Here is a 20,670-nt window from a genome sequence, read left to right as displayed (position 1 = left end):
ATGTATAATGGGCATCACGGTGTGTGGCCTATGTATAATGAGTCCATTATACATAGGTCACACACCGTGATGCCCATTATACATATGCCATACACCGTGATGCCCATTATACATATGCCATACACCATGATGTCCATTATACATATGCCACACACAATGAAGGCCTTTATACATATGCCACACACCAGGATGCCATTATACATATGTCACACACTGTGATGCCCCAGTACTCCTGCATATATATTATGATGCATTCAGTAGTGTGCTTCACACAATGCCCAAAATCGTGCCCCTTACACAATTCCATTTACAAATAATGCCCCCAAAAGTGCCACTTCCATTATCTCCACTGCTGCTGTGGGGAGCTGATGCTGCTGATGAAGATGGAAGAGCACAGCACAAAGCATGCACCTGCTCCCCTCTTGGCAGACATTTCAAATGTGCTCCCGCCCTCAGAGCTTGTGGACTGGCAGCCGCAGTTAGCAATTGACTGCCTGACTGTTCGCTCCGATGCCATCATTGAAATGTCAGCCGAGAGGGGAGCATGAGTGCGTTCTGCGCTGCGCTCTCCTCCTGTCCCTGTCTCTCTGCTCAACATCAGTAGTTAGCAGCTAGTGGTGGGTAAGCGGTGCTGCCAGATGGTGTGCCCACAGTGCAAATGCACTGTGGGCAAGGCACAACTGGCACACCGATAGTTACGTCCATGTGTGGGACACAGATCAGGCTGCTTCTGCCTCCACCCATACACATTATTATGTTTTTCACTAATGTTTAATGACAGGGGGCATGTGTTGGTGTTGGTGCACTGCCCTCCCCCTAAAACAACCACTGTCTGCCGAGATAATGATCTTTCTTTTACATACCATGTTCTTGGTCTTCTTTCTTCTCCTTCTGTCTTTCTTCTCTTTTCTTCTCCTTCTGTCTTTCTCCTCTTTTTTTTCTCCTTCTGTCTTCTAGGGCTCCTCGCTGTATGCTCCTCACTGAATGATGCAAAATTTTATGAGGTGGGAGGGGGTCTCTTTTCAAGTGATCTCCACTAGTGCACTTTGGAATGTTTCCTCCGATGCAGAGCAATCAAGTTAAATCAAATTAAAATGTAAAATGGAGGTAGAATCTACCTTCATTTTACATTCCCTCTCCCCCAGGACCCAGATAGCAGCATCTTCTACCAGGTACCAGCATCTTCTACATTCATACATACTACACCCACTGCTGCTCTCATTCATACTTACTACACACACTGCCGCCATCATTTATACATACTCCACACACTGCCGCCCTCATTCATACATTCTACACACACTGTCACCCTCATTCATACATACTACACACACTGCCGCCGTCATTTATACAAACTACACACAATGACGCCGTCATACATACATACATACTACACACTGCCACCCTCATTCATACATCCTACACACACTGTCGCCTTCATTCTTACATACATACATACATACATATATATTACACCCACTGCCGCTCTCATGCATACATACTACACACACTGCCGCCATCATTTATACATACACACACACTGTCGCCCTCATTCATACATCCTACACACACTGTCGCCCTCATTCATACATACTACATACACTCATACCTCCCAATATGACCCTCTCCAGGAGGGACACAATGCTCTGTCGCTCTTATACATACATACTACTCACACTGTGGTTGGGGGGAAGTTTGTGTTGATTACAGAGATGCATACTGCAGAGGGTGGCTGATGGATGCCTACAGGGGAGCACACTATGGGGCGGGGGTTTGTGGCTGCTATAGCAGAACACACTATGGGGTGAGAGTGGGAAGAATGGGGCTGGCTAAATGTGTGAACACTATGGGCCACAGGTGAGCACAGTACACGGAGAGGGGTTTGTGGCTGACTATAGCGGTGTACACTATGGGGAGGGGGTGTTTGGGGCTGGCTATAGGGGAGCACACTATGGGGTGGGGGTTGAGGCTGCCTACAGGGGAGCACACTATGGGGCGGGGGTTTGTGGCTGCTATAGGGGAGCACACTATGGGGTGAGAGGGGGGGAATGGGGCTGGCTAAATGTTTGCATACTATGGGCTACAGGTGAGCACAGTACACGGAGAGGGGTTTGTGGCTCACTATAGGGGTGTACACTATGGGGAGGGGGGGTTTGGGGCTGGCTATAGGGGAGCACACTATAGTGTGTGGGGTTTGAGGCTGCCTATAGGGGAGCACACTATGGGGTGGGGGTTTGGGGACTGCTATACAGGTGCACAATAAGGATGGGGAGAAGCTGGCTACAGAAGAGCACAGGGGAGTATGGGGGCTATGCAACGATCTGGGAGGGGGAGGGCAGCAGGAGTGAACAGACATGGGGGATGGCTGCTGCCTGTTTTCACTAACCCATGAAGGAAGATAACAATGAGTGCGCAGTGCAGGCAATTAGCGACTTACCTGCAGTCTGTGCCTGCAGATATAAGGAGGGAAGTGCTGACAATGAAGCTGCAAATATTTGCTAGCTGCTTCCTGCAGCTTGTATGTACAGCTGGCCGTGGCGTGAAAATACGGTCGGAGCTGGAAGAGGTGGTGGCTCCTGCCGCTAGGGAGTTTGGGAGCTGCTCTTCATGGTACCGCCGCACCGCTCCCTGTCATAGTGTGACAGGCGCAGGCAGCGTGTAGCCCCGGCGGCAGCTGTAGTTATGCAACCGCTTCATGCCCTCTCTCCTCGGCTAGCGCTGGTCCCCATCTCCTTCTCCTCTGCAGCTTGCGCACCAGCTGGACTTAGCGCAGGCTGCAGCTTGCTCTTTGGCAAAAGCAGCCGTCACAGCCCATCGCAGGGGGCTGTGATGGCTGTGACTGGAGACAGCAGCGTCACGGATCGGTAACAGAGATCCGATCCGTGGCTGTTGGAGGGGGACCCTGGCTGCACTTGAGCAGCAGCCCACTGACTAATAGCCAGGCCCAGCAGCTTTTTTAAGGTCCCGGTGTGTGAGCGGGGATTGTGAGGAGCCAAAAGAAAAATCAGTGCTCGAAGAAAGTGCCGGTATGCCATACTGGCGTATACCAGCCCACTTCGAGCACTGTATATATTGCCAAGAAAAAAAGGGGGTGTGGATCCGCACAGACTAGAACATAATTATTATATATTCATATGAAAAACATTGAGAAAACCAATATACTGGACTGCTCATATAGAATTAAGGTAGTCTTGGATTGGTGGTGCGCCCAACACATTCAGTATTTGTAACTGAGTGAAGGGGGGTGTTTGCAAGAAGCAAACCAAAAGACAAATGTGCCTTTTTGGGCGCACTCTTTATACAAATTCGATATGGTTACTGCATTAAAACATAACTTTTAATAGGCTTCTTACACTAAAATATTGAGAGCATCCGTCAGTTTTTGATCAGTCATTTAATATATATTCAATTGACTGTCACTCAAAAAATCACATATAACATTAAACTGAAACATGGACGGACAAACATTTAAGAGACGTACTATATTAGTAGCCTGTCTTAATGAGCATCTTGATATCAAGCTGATATAGAATTAACTTGGTACAATACCAATTACTCTGTTGTATTATCAAAAAATAAAAATATTAAATGCCTTGGCAAAACATCAACTTATAGCTCAGCCGCTTCAGTTCGGACCATCACTCATGCTCTTGAATAACAATATCGAGTCACTTGCTGCGCCTTAACAACAGGTGGGAGAGGGGGAAATCACTAAAGATGAAGAGATATATAATAAAGAAGGAAAGAAAATGACCCCCGTGAACAGTACTCCTACAACCGGTGGCTCCTGAGTGTCTACTATTCATTCACCCGTCTAAGTTACCAACCAGTCAGTTCACCAGGAGTCTCCTCTCTGGTTAATGAGCTGGCCCCATCCAGTTATTACTGGATTATGACCTATGGGGGGGTACGTGGGTAACCTGTTGGACTGAGTGTTGAATGAGAGTACCAGGTTGGTTGTTTATAGGGGAGTTACGGTACAGTGCACTTCTGCTTTCCAAACCAGCTCTGTGAGTCACCCTGGTGCTTTTCAGTATTGCAGGGAGACACTACGGGCTGGATGGATGAGAGAGTGTTTATGAAACGAGTGAATCCCAGTAATGAGTTGCCAGTTGACCAATCAATTGGGCTTCTGCTTTCAGAGATCTGCAAGCATCGAATCACTGATGAGAGAGTCCCAATTGAACGGATACCTAACCAACATTGGAGGAAAGATTTATAAAAGAAAAGTGGGAGTGTAGCAGAAAGGGAAAAAATACTGAAAAGCACCAGGGTGACTCACAGAGCTGGTTTGGAAAGCAGAAGTGCACTGTACCGTAACTCCCCTATAAACAACCAACCTGGTACTCTCATTCAACACTCAGTCCGTCCATGTCTCAGTTGAATGTTATATGTGATTTTTTGAGTGACAGTCAATTGAATATATATTAAATGACTGATCAAAAACTGACGGATGCTCTCAATATTTTAGTGTAAGAAGCCTATTAAAAGTTATGTTTTAATGCAGTAACCATATCGAATTTGTATAAAGAGTGCGCCCAAAAAGGCACATTTGTCTTTTGGTTTGCTTCTTGCAAACACCCCCCTTCAACCCCTGGTATATATAGATATAGATATATCTATATCTATATATATATTTATTATTAGAAAAAAGGGGGTGAGAAACTTCACTCTCTAGTGTAATAGATTGGTATCCACAATCTTGGATAAAAGTAATGTGCGTACTGTATATACGTGATTAATGTGCTCATCAAATAGTGATCTTTAGAACCTTGGTCTCGCGGTTACCAGGATGCTACCCGGATGGAGCAGATTGGACTCCTCATGGAATTCTCCCACATGTTCCAAAGTTATGCCCAATAGTGTTTATAAAAAGGAGAACTCCAATTAAAATGAGTGGAGTTTATTAATAGTGCATACAAGTGAATAAAACAATGAAAAAAGGCTTACATGAATAAAAGGTGCTGGGGTAGAAACAGGCTGCTCTCAACGCATTTCGTCTCTTATGCCCTATGCAAATTGGCTGACTTCATCAGGAGAGTGTAATTACAAGTTTTGCCAGAGAGTATATTATAATGTGATCACTTAAATGGGCGTTTCCGGGTCCCGTAATTGTGCCTGTTTGCGCATGCGGGAGATTTCATTCAGACTCTATTTTTCTGGAGTCTCTTTATGCAGACATCCAGCTAGATAAATAGATAAATAATTACATAGTGGTTTTATACGGGTTGGGATCGTTTGGTGGAATGCATTATGGTCGAATGTCATTACATCGAATCCATTAGGTCGAATTGCTAAAAGGTCGACATGATTCTAGGTCGACATGGGAAAAGGTCGAAATGATTCTAGGTCGAAAGGTCATTAGTTCGACAGGTCATTAGGTCGAAAAGGTCATTAGTTCGACATTGTCTAGGTCGACATTCACAAAGTCGACATGGGGTTTTTCACTGTTTTTTTACCTGAATGTCAACACAGTCGACATGGACACAGTTTAAAGTGCACTGCATCCCCTCGCATCGCTCGCTGCGCTCGCGATGCGTCGGGCACGGTGCCTCGCTACGCTCGGCACACTATTTTATTCTCCCACCACGCCCTAGTGGATGGTAGGGCATGAAATACCGCCTGTCAGCACATGTCGGCTCAAAAAACAGTGAAAAACTCCATGTCGACTTTGTGAATGTCGACCTAGACAATGTCGAACTAATGACCTTGTCGACCTAATGACCTGTCGAACTAATGACCTTTCGACCTAGAATCATTTCGACCTTTTCCCATGTCGACCTAGAATCATGTCGACCTTTTAGCAATTCGACCTAATGGATTCGATGTAATGACATTCGACCATAATGCATTCGACCAAATGACCGCATCCCTTTTATACATACAAAGATGTGTCACACTATAAATAAATAATTACATATTAAGAGGACAAAATGTGTGTGCATTTAAGAACATATTGCATTTTTTTTTTACACACAATGATACAATGATTAAAAAGGATATTCAATTAAAAATACAAATGAAATATTTTAAGCCGAAACTATTTATGAAATATATATATATATATTGCGATTTGCAGCATATGCACATATCCTCCGATCATACAGCAAAACCCGGACCTGTCATTCAAGTTACATTACCTTATACCTGCACAGCCCGCCATTAGCACCCGGCGTCCATCCTCCGTCCTCCTGCTCCGACTTCCGGGGGGGGGGGGGTTGTTCCCACTCCTCCCCTCTGCCGAGATAGATGACATCAGGGGGCTCCGGTCTGCTCAGCTGACTGTGTTACATTTAAACCTCTGTGACACAAAATACAAAAGAAAAACAATAAGCGTGTTACTACAAACAATAATAAATTAAAAACAATGTTGGCAATGGGCTGAAGATCAAACTATAATAGCTCATGAGGATCATTATCCTATTTTTTCTATTGTTCACTATTCTCATACATTAGTGTGAAGCTACAATCATGTACTCATATCTACCAAATGCACCGGTTCACAAAAATATATTCATGTTCAATTGATCATTGAAACCTTTAGGTTTTACCGTATCAAGGGTATGGATCCATCTTGTCTCACATTTAAGGAGTTTCAGATGTCGATCCCCCTGTCGACCATCATCGGGTATGTGATCAATGATCACGTGTCTAAAATTTGCCAGACTGTGCCTGGCCTCTGCATAATGTTTAGCCAGAGGTTGATCAGCTCCCTTACCATTGATTGTCGCCCGTATGACTGATCTATGCATAGCCATACGCTCTTTAAAAGAACGTATGGTTTTGCCGACATAGCTCAGACCACACGGGCATTTAACCAAATACTGTATACAACATATGTAGTGGAGCAAGTCAGGTTAAAATTGATGTTATACTTGTTACCCATATGTGGGTGAAAGAAGTGTCTCCCCACTATCATATGGTCACAGGTCGTGCAACCTGTGCACTTGTGACATCCTCTGATCCTCCGGGTTACTTGTCCTGCTTCCTTTAACTGTCTTGTGACATCAGTGTGCACCACCCAATCTTTAACATTTCTGCCCCTCTGGTAACAGTGTCTGATTTCTGTGTGGCTAAGGCTCTTGAATTCATTCTGTATGACTGGCCAGTTATGTTTGGTAACCTTTTTAATAGTTCCTGAAGTGGTGTTATATCTATGTACCCAATTAAAGCTGGAATCTGCGGTTTTAATTATTTTGGGCTGCAGGGTTTCTTGTCTGGAGATGGTGGCTACTTTATCTCTCGCTTTCGCTAAGACATCACTTTTATAGCCCCTGGCCTCAAATTTGCTGGTCATATTATCCAGTGTGGAATCAAGTGTCGCCTGCTCGCTTGTTATTCTTTTAGCGCCTAAAAACTGCCCATTGCCAACATTGTTTTTAATTTATTATTGTTTGTAGTAACACGCTTATTGTATTTTTTTTTTGTATTTTGTGTCACAGAGGTTTCAATGTAACACAGTCAGCTGAGCAGACCCGAGCACCCTGACGTCATCTATCTCGGCAGAGGGGAGGAGTGGGAACCCCCCCCCCCCCCGAAGTCGGAGCAGGCGGACAGAGGGTTGATGCCGGGTGCTAATGGTGGGCTGTGCAGGTATAAGGTAATGTAACTTCTCATTTGTTTTTAATCTTGTAAGCCTGAGGATGGGATAAGTAAAATCCTGAAACATTGCAAAGACTCTATCTATATAGATATATATATATATATATATATCTATATATATAGATATATATCCAGCGGTGGATGTCACTCAGATAATAAGAAATGAAACAGACAACTGTCTTAAAGCCAACGTTTCAGGGCTGTGGCCCTTTTATCAAGACTTGAAAAAGACATGTACACGATACCAATATATAGGACAGACAAAACTTACAATCAAGTGCGCCCTCCACCAGCCTCGCCTCCGACAGGGGTCCGGTGACGTCATCAGAGTGCAACTACAGTGACGGACAGGTGATTCCCCCGGGGGGCGTTGCTCAACCACGGCTGCTGGTTACCATGACGCCGGTTGTTGTATACAAGATACAGTACGTGCATCCCGGTTCTGTAAGGCACGCACTGGGAACTATCCACTGTGAAGCTGGCGGCCGGAACCCCTTGGGGATGCAAAAAACGGCTTGGTATGAGAGCCTGTGGGATACAAAAAATGATAGTGAACACCGTGAAAAAAAATTTAAGTAAATGCAAAAATGCAAACAGTAAAAACAATCTAGATCGCAAAGCTCTATGATGTGCAGAGTAGAATAATGCATGGAAAAGAGCAAGGTAGAGAAGAAATAATGCATGAAAAAATACACGGAGAGAAATGGCAAAAACATATGCAGGCAACAATATAATATAATGCGAGCTTGTAGCAAGGGTTATATTGAGTCAATTGCAAGAAACTTGCAGCATTGGTGTCACTACATAGATGGGGAGAGGTGCACTGTCTGGATAGACATAGAGGGACTACCATCCTGCAGCGAAGGAAAACGTACTGTTAGGTGCGTTCCTGTACGTGAGACACTGGATGCTGACAATTAACGGAGCGAACATTACAGAAACGCCGTGTATGAGAGCAGTTCATTCATTCCTTTGGGGTGCACGGTTTGTAATGTATGAATCCAGTACGATTCCCTTTGTAGCAGGGTTCTGTCTCTGTCGCCTCCTCTTCTGTTAGGTGGTACGTGGTCAATCATTTTCCTTCTTATGCTGGTTAAGCTGTGTTGGGCATTCTTCCAATGACGGGCCACCGGCTGGTCTGCAGTCTTGCCTTCTAATGCTGCCTTTATGGAAGATCTATGCATGGCTAGTCTTTCCTTTATTTGCCTGGTGGTCTTGCCAATGTATAGCATGCCACACGGGCATTTGATTTGATAAATGACAAAGCGACTGGAACATGTTAAGGGAAACTTAATACAGTATGATTTTCCTGTGAGCGGATGGCTAAATTTGTCTCCTATCTCCATAGTGCTGCAAGTCGTGCATCCTGTGCACCGATAATTGCCAGGTTTGCGAGTAAGGAAATGGCTGGGTTTAGTGATGCCCATGCTGGTGACATCATTATGGACCACAATGTCTTTAATGTTCTTTCCCCTACGAAAGGAGGGCAGAATTCTTGTACCTTTAAGTGCCGGTAGAGTTTTATCTTCAGTAATGATTGGCCAGATCGCTTTTGCTTGGCGCATCAGATTGGAGCTTGCTGTAGTGTACTCTTGTGTCCATACAACTGTTGGTTGTTGAGTTGTGGCAATTTTTTCTATGAGGGCTTCTTCTCGTGACATTGCCAGGGACGTCACCGGACCCCTGTCGAAGGCGAGGCTGGTGGAGGGCGCACTTGATCGTAAGTTTTGTCTGTCCTATATATTGGTATCGTGTACATGTCTTTTTCAAGTCTTGATAAAAGGGCCACAGCCCTGAAACGTTGGCTTTAAGACAGTTGTCTGTTTCATTTCTTATTATCTGAGTGACATCCACCGCTGGATATATATGTTAAATATTTGGATGAGCACCAGAACCGTTGTGAACTTTGCAGCAGAGTGCCAGTCGTTTGGGACTGTATATATATATAGATATATATATCGGAAGTGAAAAAGGGCACTAACCATTTTAAAAGCAATTTTTAGATTTTTATTCCATCACAATAGCAAAAGCTGATGTACCATCGACGTGACGTTTCGGTCTTGCAAAAGACCATCATCAGGATTCCATACAGCTTATATACAGCAACTGTCAGACAAGCAACCTGGCATCCATCCCTGGATATAAGCTGTATGGAATCCTGATGATGGTCTTTTGCAAGACTGAAACGTCACGTCACATCGATGGTACGTCAGCTTTTGCTATTGTGATGGAATAAAAATCTAAAAATTGCTTTTAAAATGGTGAGTGCCCTTTTTCACTTCCGATATGCCTTGATGTTCAGTCATCTGTAGGAGCACCCCCCCTCATCTTTGATGAAATATATGAGTGCGGACCTTATCGAAAATTATATATATATATCTATATATATAGATATATCTATATATATATAGACCAGGTATCTACACGCAAGGTGCAGAAGGGAGAGCACTCTCCAATCACAAATCAAATATTGTGAAATCCAAATACGTCGATACTAATGAAATAAAGAGACATCATAGTCCAAAAGAGATAAAGGTGATATATTGTATGACAGCCCCGACGTTTGAAGTAATCTCTGCCAAGTAGGTCAGGACAAAGTCAGCTACCTGTCCTGACCTACTTGGCAGAGATTACTTCAACGCTGACTACCTGTATGCTCAGATGACTATGCTCCTTGATAATGGTCCATGATTTGGACCGAAACGTCGGGGCTGTCATACAATATATCACCTTTATCTCTTTTGGACTATGATGTCTCTTTATTTCATTAGTATCGACGTATTTGGATTTCACAATATTTGATTTGTGATTGGAGAGTGCTCTCCCTTCTGCACCTTGCGTGTAGATACCTGGACTATTTTTGAGTACAAGCCTTTTTGGCCTGCACTTATGGTTGGGCACCCCACTGTTGTTTCCCTTGGGTGAGAGTGCGGTCATTTGTATATGTATATATATATATTCACCTTTTCTATTTTATTTTTTGCTTCTTCAAGTAAATTATCAGGGTAACCCCTTTCGGTGAATCTTTCTGTATAAATACCTAATTGTTTATCAAATTCAGTTGTTGAACTGCAATTTCGACGAATTCTTGATAATTGGGAAAATGGAATATTTGTTTTTCATTTCTTGGCGTGTCCTCTTTTAAAATGTACATAATTGTTTGTGTCCAAGGTTTTAATGAAATTTACTTGTGTCCACTTTTGTATCTGAATTACTTAGGATCAAGTTGAGGTATTCAATCTGTTTGTCTCCTTTTTTTTTAATTGAGTAGTTTTTTATTAAGTATTCAAATAGAGAAGAACAAGCTAACATACAGGTCCTGACATAGACAAAATGAGCATAAAGCAAGTGGTCGCAGACAATAATTTGTACACACATATAATAATAGAATGAAATAGGATGAATGAAAAAGTACTGACTCCCTTCGTCTATATCAGTGGTGGGGAACCTCAGGCCCCTGGGCCGTATGCGCCCCTTCGGTGCCAGTCTGAGTGGCCCTCCTACCCACCCGGCGGCTTTGCCGGGAGTCAAGTACAGGGGACTTCTTGCGCGAGGTCGGTCGTTCTTGCGAGATTCCTCTTAATCAACAGCAACCAGAGACTGTCAGTCCTATTCAGCGGCAGCCGCCGGAGCGTGGGACGGCTGCAGAAGGACAATTTGTAAGAGAAATTTTTACATATGACCCCCAAAGGATTTTTCCACCATACAATTGGCCCTTGGCCCAAAAAAGGTACCCCACCCCTGGTCTATATCAATGAAACATAGTTGCCCAAAGGCGCCATCCAGGCAACGAAGACAGCAGGAGGTATAGGAGCACAGTAATACAGTCCTAGTATTCGAAAATATACTGCAACCCAATAATTTAGGAGAGATAAACTATAAATTGCCGTCTGCCAGGAACTCTATACTAAGACCTAAAATACACCTACTTATTACTAACAAAATAAATTCCCTAAAAGCCCCAAAACAAGCCTCCCCATAACCCCCCACCCTGTATAACCTACCCCCAACTTAGACATACCTGGAGCCCATACCCACTAACCCCTATCTCGCTAACTACACTTACTAAATTGAACTCATTAAACTGAAATAGGTAGTAAGTTAGTGGTCTTAGCCAAAACTTAACCAGAACTATCTACCCACAGGATATAAACTAGTCTGTGTTGGCTAAACTTACCCCAAAAAAATCTAACCTACCTTCTCTATCCCCAAATTGAAGGATAACTATTACATAACGGGGCAATGGACTTGTTGCATCATAGCATCGAAAGCAGCATGAATTATAACCAGGGCATTAAAGTAATGCATTAAAGTAATGACCTTAAACTAAAGAAGGGGGACCCAGCTCTCCCTCAGCAAATATAAATGCAATTTGCATATAGTTGGAATAAATCCAGGATAGTCAAATATTAAACTGAGGAAACGGAAAGCTGTAATCAGTTATTGATCCATCCTTAGGAACATGAAGGTACAGTGACACAGTGGTTATTTCGTATACAAAACCAGGATCTATCTAGGTCATGGGTCCTCAAACTGCGGCCCTCCAGATGTTGTGAAACTACAAATCCCAGCATGCCTTGCCATAGTTTTGCTATAAGGGAGTGTTAAAACTGTGGCAAGGCATGCTGGGATTTGTAGTTTCACAACATCTGGAGGGCCGCAGTTTGAGGAGCCATGATCTAGGTCATTAAATGATGCAGTTGTAAACAGCAGAATAGTAAATGTGACAAATAGAGCATATTTGGAACAGGATATATAAATGCACGGCATTATAAAAATTAACAAAATATACAAAACAGGTATAGAAGGCATCTTAAATTTGTAATATCACAGAAAACAATAATCCGGCCAGTTGTCGATCCCTGAATCCTGGAAATAGAGCAGTCCACCAAAGTCAAACCCTAATTTAACCAATTTTGAAAGGGAGTCCCTGAATTTTTTTTTAAAACAACACACCTGGTCTTTAAACAGGCCGACAAAGGTGGGGGCCTAGTTACACAGCCCTAACTACGAAAAAGAGGTGTTTAGACTATTGATTGACTCAGCCTCATATAAATTTATGGAAGAACTACAAATTATTCTAGTAGAGGCACTACATAATAAAGTCATCAATAAAGACAAATATCAATTTTTAATTAAAAATAACCCAGTAATACCTACTTTTTATTGCCTGCCCAAAGTACACAAACAACTTGAAAATCCACCGGTCCGCCCTATTGTGTCGGGCATATACTCTAGTCCTTGACTTTAGGATGTTCTGAATACGTAGAAGTATTTTTAAATAAATATGTTAAAAATCTGAAATCTTATGTGAAAGACACAATGAGAGTTTTACAAATAATGAAAGATATTGAATGGACGGAGAGTTATAAATGGGTAACAATTGACGTGCAGCCACTTTATTCGTCCATCCCTCACAACAAAGGAATAGCTAGTTGTTGTGTATTTTTAGACGAAGGCCCATCAATGGATAATCTGTTAAAATAATTCATATGCACTTTAATCCATTTTATTCTAAGTCACAATTATTTAACATTTTTAGATACCTTTTACCTACAAGAGGTTGGAACCGCAATGGGTAAGTTTTTTGCCCCCAGTTTCGCCAATTTGCACATGGGGAGCTGGGAGCATAAATACATCTATTGTGATCATGATTTTAAATGTAATATAATAGCCTTTCATTGATATATTGATGACATCTTCATTATATGGGATGGTACCAAGAAAGTGTTTTTAAAATTTATGGATTGCCTAGCAATTAATGACTATAACCTCTCGTTTACTTTTAAAATTGAAGACAAACAGATTGACTCGACTTGATTCTAAGTAATTGAGATACAAAAGTGGAAACAAGTCATTTCATAAAATCTGTGGACGCAACAGTTATGTACACTTTAAAAGCGGACACGCCAAGAAATGGAAAACAAATATTCCATTTTCCCAATTTTCAAGTATTCGGCGAAATTGCAGTTCAACAACTGAATTTGATAAGCAATTAGGTATTTATACAGAAAGATTCACCGAAAGGGGGTTACCCTGATAATTTACTTGAAGAAGCAAAGGATAAAATAGAAAAGGTGAACCGTGAGGATCTTTTGAAATATAAGAACTCTGACAAAACCGGCAAAGACCACTGTATATTCGGCACCCAATTTAATGAAAAAGAACATCTGGTAATGAATATTATACACAAGCATTGGGAAATACTGAAAACCGACCCGATTTTGAGTACTATCTTAACTGAAAAAACATTAATAGCCTTTAGGAAAGTGAGAAACTTGAAGGACCATATAGCACCAAGCCTGCTTAAACCCACAAATAACACTAGAAACTGGTTACACAACACAAAAGGGTTTTAGAAATGTAATTCCTGTGTTATCTGTAAATATGTGAGTCCTGTCAACCATGAGTTCAAGAATTTTAATGATACCAACAGTTATAAGATTAAGGAACTCATGAACTGCATGACCACTTGGGTAATTTATCAATTAGAATGCTCCTGCAAATTGAAGTATATTGGTAAGACCAAAAGAAATCTAAAAATAAGAATACAGGAGCACAGTAGAGATATCCAGAATAAACTGGAAAACCACTCAGTATCTAAACATTTTTTTAACGTTTATAGCTGTAACCCTTCACATCTGCAATGTAAAGCCATCGAACAAGTGAATTTAGGACCAAGAGGGGGGATCATGAGAAATTACTCTCACAGAGGGAGATATTTTCGATATTTAACCCTAACACCATGGTTCCACATGGGTTAAATTAGTCTTTTGAAATAGCACCTTTCCTCTAAAAGTACAACACATGGTCAAGTTTCCTACCTTAACACACACCCCCCCCCCCCGTTTTTTTTGTTATGCCTTTTCTTCTTATGCCTGTTTCCATGCTTTTATGTATTTTTATGTATTTTTTATGTGTCTTTTATGAGTATTATATATATATATATATATCATTCATAAATTGTTTCTGCTTTAAAAAAAATGTATTTCTAATTGAATATTTTTTAATCATTGTAATAAATAAACAAATTTTTAATGTTGTGGAACCTATATTAATACCCGTAAATTGACCATTGTTCCTTAACATTATGGCCAATGGCTCTAAAGCCAAGGCAAAAAGCAGATGGGATAAAGGGCATCATTGTCTTGTGCCCTTTTGTATAACAAAGGGGGCAGAAATGTGTCCGTTACATGCCACCTGGGTTACCGGATCAGAATATAAATTCTTTAGCAAGGTAACAAAGGTGTCCGGGAAACCAAACCATACAATAGTTTCTAATAAATGGTCCCAGGTGACCAGGTCAAATGCTTTTTCAGCGTCCATTGAAATGGTACCATGATCACCTGGGCCACCTCTCCTTTCCAGATGTTGCACTGCCGCCAAAACTTTCCTCACATTAATAACTGATTGCCGGCCATGAATAACACCCGTCTGGTCTGGGTCTACTATTTTGGGCAACGCAAACTTCATACTGTCAGCCAGGATTTTCGGGAGCAATTTATATTCGACATTAAGAAGCGAGATGGGCCGATAACCCCGACCCGGTTTAGGAAGGACCTTCACTACTGCTGAGTTAAAATGGAGGGGTAATTGTGATCCTGCTAAGAACTTGTTAAACAGCGCCGCCAATGTGTCACTTATTTTATCCACCAATATTCTGTAAAATTCACCTAAGTATCCGTCTGGCCCTGGTGCCTTCAACAGTTTTAGTTTTGCTATTGCTAGTTTAACCTTTTCTACATCTATGGGAGCCATTAACTGATCTACAGTAGAGGACGGCAGTTGTGGAAAGACCATGTCAAACCAAAATAAGGACTTATTTTTTGCTTTCTCCCCATCCCCTTTTCTCTCTCCTTTTTTCTCCCCTGCTCTCTTTCCCCTTCCCTCTCTGCCCTGCTGTCTCTCCTCTCTTTCTCTTTTTCCTGCCCTTCTCTTTCTGTCAACTCTCTCTTACTCCCCCTCCGTCTCCCTTCTCTCTTTATATCTCTCTCCCCTAAACTCTCTTTATTCTCTCTCCTGCCCTCCTCTCTTCCCACACTTCCCATCTCTCTTTCCTTCCGCGCACTTGCTCAGTCTCTCATTCTCTTTCTCTAACTGAAACCTTCTCTCCCTAACACCATCTCTCACTCCATCTCTCCCCCTTTCTCTCCATGATGGCATCTCTCACTCCCTGTCTCTCTCCCTGACTCTCTCTCTATCTTTTTTTACAATGGTGGTGGTGGTGGTGGTGGGGGGGGGGGCTCTTACAAAAGTTTGCTATGGGGCACACACAGTTCTAGTTACACCCCTGAGGTAAGCTGATTGTTCTTCGGGCTTTAAGCTTTAACGTGTCGTCAATTCAAATGGACCAATCAAAGGTGTGTTGTTTCACGTACAGCGAATGGCAGTTTGAGATGGTAGTCTCTCAATTCAGAAAGAACTTACATAAAAAATATAAATAAAAATATTTATTTATGTCTAAATACAATAAAGTATTCTTGAAGATCTATTATTACATGTGGACAGGGCCGGAGCTAACACTAGGCAGCTTTAGGCAGCTGACTAACGCGCTGGCCACTAGAGGGCACCCCAGTACTGTGATCATGTAAATTAAGTATTTTACTGGACGTCCTGTGTTGTAGGAGAGTCTGACACTTCCCCCCAGCACATTTTGCACATCGGAATGCTGTTACCTGTGTCTGGGAGCAGTCGTGTGATTGCTGGGCTCAGCTTCCAGCAGCAGCCGGCAGTTATCAGGCTTGTGTCCCTGCTTTAGTAGTTCTCTGCTTCCTGCTGCTGGATTGAGATTGTCTAAAAGCTCTGCCCCCTCCAGCACAAGATCCGATTCCTAAGAGACCCTGCCAGCAAGGTTGCCAGTTGTCATCAGACACAAAGCAAGAAAACAACAAAAGTGAGTACCTTAAATCACCAAATACATGAAGCCCGAGTCAGAGGAGGGGTCCCGATCGCAGCATGGGTCACGGCGTTGCGGATCTCACTTCCGGCCGCCAATACCAGCGTCAGCAAAAAAACAGCCCGGATCTCACTTCCAGTATCGGCTGACATGGATGCAACGTCCATTGCTCACAGCTAGTAACATCGCCCCCTTCTTTCCCAGGGTAACAGTCACAACAAAAGATGTTGCTATGGAAACCTATACCAAACCAAAAAAAAAAAGTGCAAATATAAAAACGACATTTAAACAAAGCATGAAGTAATAGATAAACAATAAAGGTTTTTTATAGGTAACCAGCACTCTATTCAAAATGACAAATTAATGTTATTTTATGGAAGGAAAACAATCTCCTTTGATTTCTTCACAATATTTTTCATTGGCACTATGCTGCCAAGTGGAAGTTAACTTACAATTGAATTCAATTCAGGTGTACACATAGCAGTTTCTTTATTGTGACTTTGGGTTATAGCATAAACTCAACTTACATCCTGATTCTCCCTCGCGTTCTCATCAAGTTTTCTTTTCCCATAAATAGGTAACCAGGTGACAAGTAGAAAAACACAAATTATTCCAGCATATACTGAGCAATACAAAAAAAAGGATACACTTGATATCCGACACGCGTTGATGATTTGGGACACTTGTGAGTGAGTAGGAGAAAGAAGGAGATGGACATCGGCATATGTAGTTGGACTCACGGACACTGAAGCTGACGCTGAAGTTTCATCTCTGGTCCGACGCTGTCTGCAGCATGTCTGACCGGCAGTCTGTCTGAAGCCAATAAAAACAAATATGTCCAAGTTTAGCGCAACCATTTTTTTCAAAAAGATGTTTCTTTTAAACACAATTTGATTTTTATCAGAAATTTATTGTGACATTAAACATGTGTGTATAAACAAAAAATAATAATAAGGAAGACATTCACTTATACTTCCAATGGGGACAATGAACGGACCGCTGGATAGGTCAGGCACATATAAGAGGATAGGGATCTCACCAAATTTGTGGGTTGCGGTGGGCTGTGCTCCAATTGGAGAGTCTGCGGCACCACCGCAGTTGGCTTAATCAAGTCCTCAGATGGTGAAGTGCTCGTGCGTTCATAAAGTGTCCAGTGCTTTTTCCCAAAGTGCAGTAGTGATTGTGCACAAAGAAGCAGCAGGGTTGTATCCAAAAGTGGCAGCGACGCGTTTCGGAGATACTAAGGTCTCCTTTTTCAAGCTGTGTGTGGATACTAGTGTGAGCGATTGTCCTTTTACACCCATTTCCTGGGTCTAAAGGTTGATGGCAGCCAATGGAAACTCCGCGATTTTCCGTTACGCAAAATGGACACAATTGGATGGACCGAAGATTGCTTTCTTGGAAGTGCAGATGTCAGTACACTGTACACCATTATTGATTGGGATAAAGGACAGGAAGCAATCAAATTCTTTTTAAACAAAAGTGAATACTCAAAAGAATTGCAAGATTTCATATTAGAATCCATTCTATTCATTTTATCAAACAATTATTTTTACTTCAATGGCAGCTATTACCTTCAAATTAAGGGCACGGCCATGGGCACCAGGTTTGCCCCCAGCTATGTCAACCTCTTTATGGCATACTGGGAAACAGGGGCAGTTGATGAGAGGTTGGTGGAGGGGGTAAACCTGGTAGCCTGGTGGCGTTTTATAGATTACATTTTATTCATATGGAGGGGTGAAGAAAATCTTTTAAATAATTTTTGTGACTTTTTAAACTTAAATGATTTTAATATTAAATTGTTTTTTAATATTAACAAGTCTAATTTGGTCTTCCTGGATTTAAACATCTATATTGAAGAAGGTAAAATTAATACCAAGACCCACAGAAAGGAGACTGACTCCAATTCATATATCCAAAAAAATAGTGAACACCATGAAAGATGGTTAAACAGCATCCCTGTTGGACAGTACATGCTCCTTAAGAGAAACTGCACACAACAGGAGAGATTAGAAGAACAATTCAGCGAGATTGATCAAAGATTTGTTCAAAAAGGGTATAGCCAAAAAGACCTGCAGGAATCAAAAGAGAAAGTTAATAAAATGAGTAGAACTGATTTACTAAAAATAAGACCGAAAAAGGATAATACAAATGGCTCAAGTTATTCTGAATGGGCATTCTTTTCACAGTACGGATCTCACCATACAAAGGTTGAAACAATCATCAAAAAGAATTGGCGGATCCTTTTAGATGATCCGGTCTTGGGCAAAGTTATGCCAGAAAAACCAAGATTTATTTATAGGCGAGCCCCGTCCTTAAGAAACCTCTTGGTTAAAAGTGCCGTACTGGAAAAAAATTGGAGGCAGTGACCGCAATAAGGGATTTCATCGCTGCGGATCCTGCCTCATGTGTAGAGCCACGAACACAAAACCATTTGATAAAAAAGCCACTCACTTTGAGGTAAATGGAGTAAAATACAAAATTAATCAATTCATCACATGCCACACACGAAATGTAATCTATTTATTGGAGTGTGAGTGCAATAAATTGTACATAGGCAAAACCACCCGAAATCTTAAGTTAAGGTCAGCAGAACATATCTATAACATAAAAAAAGTATGTACCACCCACCCACTCTCGGATCATTTTTTAAAAACTCATCATAAATGTGAGGGAGGAATTAAAAGATTTCTGGGTATACAGCTGGTGGTTACTAACTGGAAGACCAGGGATTTAGAAACAAGGCTGGCTAAAAGTGAGATGAAGTGGATCTTCACTCTAAATAGCCTCCATCCAAATGGTCACAATGCTGATTTCGAACTAAAATGGTTTTTAGATAAAATTTTACTGATTAATTATACCCATTTTTCATCTACTCATTTTAAGGTTTTTAATTTTTATACAAACTTCCTTACTTTCCAATCATGTCATTTTGTAATCATGTTCTTTTTTTAATTGTTTGCAAAATTTTATTCTAATTGTATGTTCATTATATTTTTTTACATGTATTTCCGGACATTAAATTGATGGGGAAATCCAGTGGGGGAAGGCTATCCCGGTAAATAGGGACGGACTATGCAGGAATACTAAGTACTGCACAGAAGGTAATTGGAGGATAAGCTTTCCCCCACTGGCCAGCTAAAGAAACAGTATCCAACACATGCCCTCAAGTTTGCCCTGAATAAAGATGGCGGACGGAGATTGAGAGTGGATGCAATATATGAAAAATATCCTGTTAATGCAAATACAGAAGTGAATAGGAGAATTCACTCAGGCGGTGAAGTAATTAAAGTAAATTAGACCCACAGAGTGATTGCTCAACAACCGCTACCGCTAAAATCGTAAAAACCGGAAGCGGTAATAATCTTTCGGCCGGTGGAGCGCAACCGGAAGTCCAGCTGGAACGCATGAAACTTCCGGCCCGCGAAAATCGCGGAGTTTCCATTGGCTGCAATCAACCTTTAGACCCAGGAAATGGGTGTAAAAGGACAATCGATCACACTAGTATCCACACACAGCTTGAAAAAGGAGACCTTAGTATCTCCGAAACGCGTCGCTGCCACTTTTGGATACAACCCTGCTGCTTCATTGTGCACGATCACAACTGCACTTTGGGAAAAAGCACTGGACACTTTATGAACGCATGAGCACTTCACCATCTGAGGACTTGATTAAGCCAACTGCGGTGGTGCCGCAGACTCTCCAATTGGAGCACAGCCCACCGCAACCCACAAATTTGGTGAGATCCCTATCCTCTTATATGTGCCTGACCTATCCAGCGGTCCGTTCATTGTCCCCATTGGAAGTATAAGTGAATGTCTTCCTTATTATTATTTTTTGTTTATACACACGTTTAATGTCACAATAAATTTCTGATAAAAATCAAATTGTGTTTAAAAGAAACATCTTTTTGAAAAAAAGGGTTAAGCTAAACTTGGACATATTTGTTTTTAGCCATAGTGCGTGGCTTTAAAACTTTTTATTGTTCATTTTATGCTGGATCCCTGTATGTTGGAATAAATTGTGTTTTTCTACTCGTCACCTGGTTACCTATATATGGGAAAAGAAACCTTGATAGTTTTATACGCTTGTTAGAGCGATTTGGAGAAAATACCTGTTCCCAGGGTACAAGGGGTCTGCCGACAGACTTACCCGTAAATGCCGTGTTGCGC

Source organism: Crinia signifera, chromosome 6, assembly GCF_055691185.1.
Source record: "Crinia signifera chromosome 6, ASM5569118v1, whole genome shotgun sequence".
Lineage (NCBI taxonomy): Eukaryota > Metazoa > Chordata > Amphibia > Anura > Myobatrachidae > Crinia > Crinia signifera.
This window is presented reverse-complemented; position numbering follows the sequence as displayed.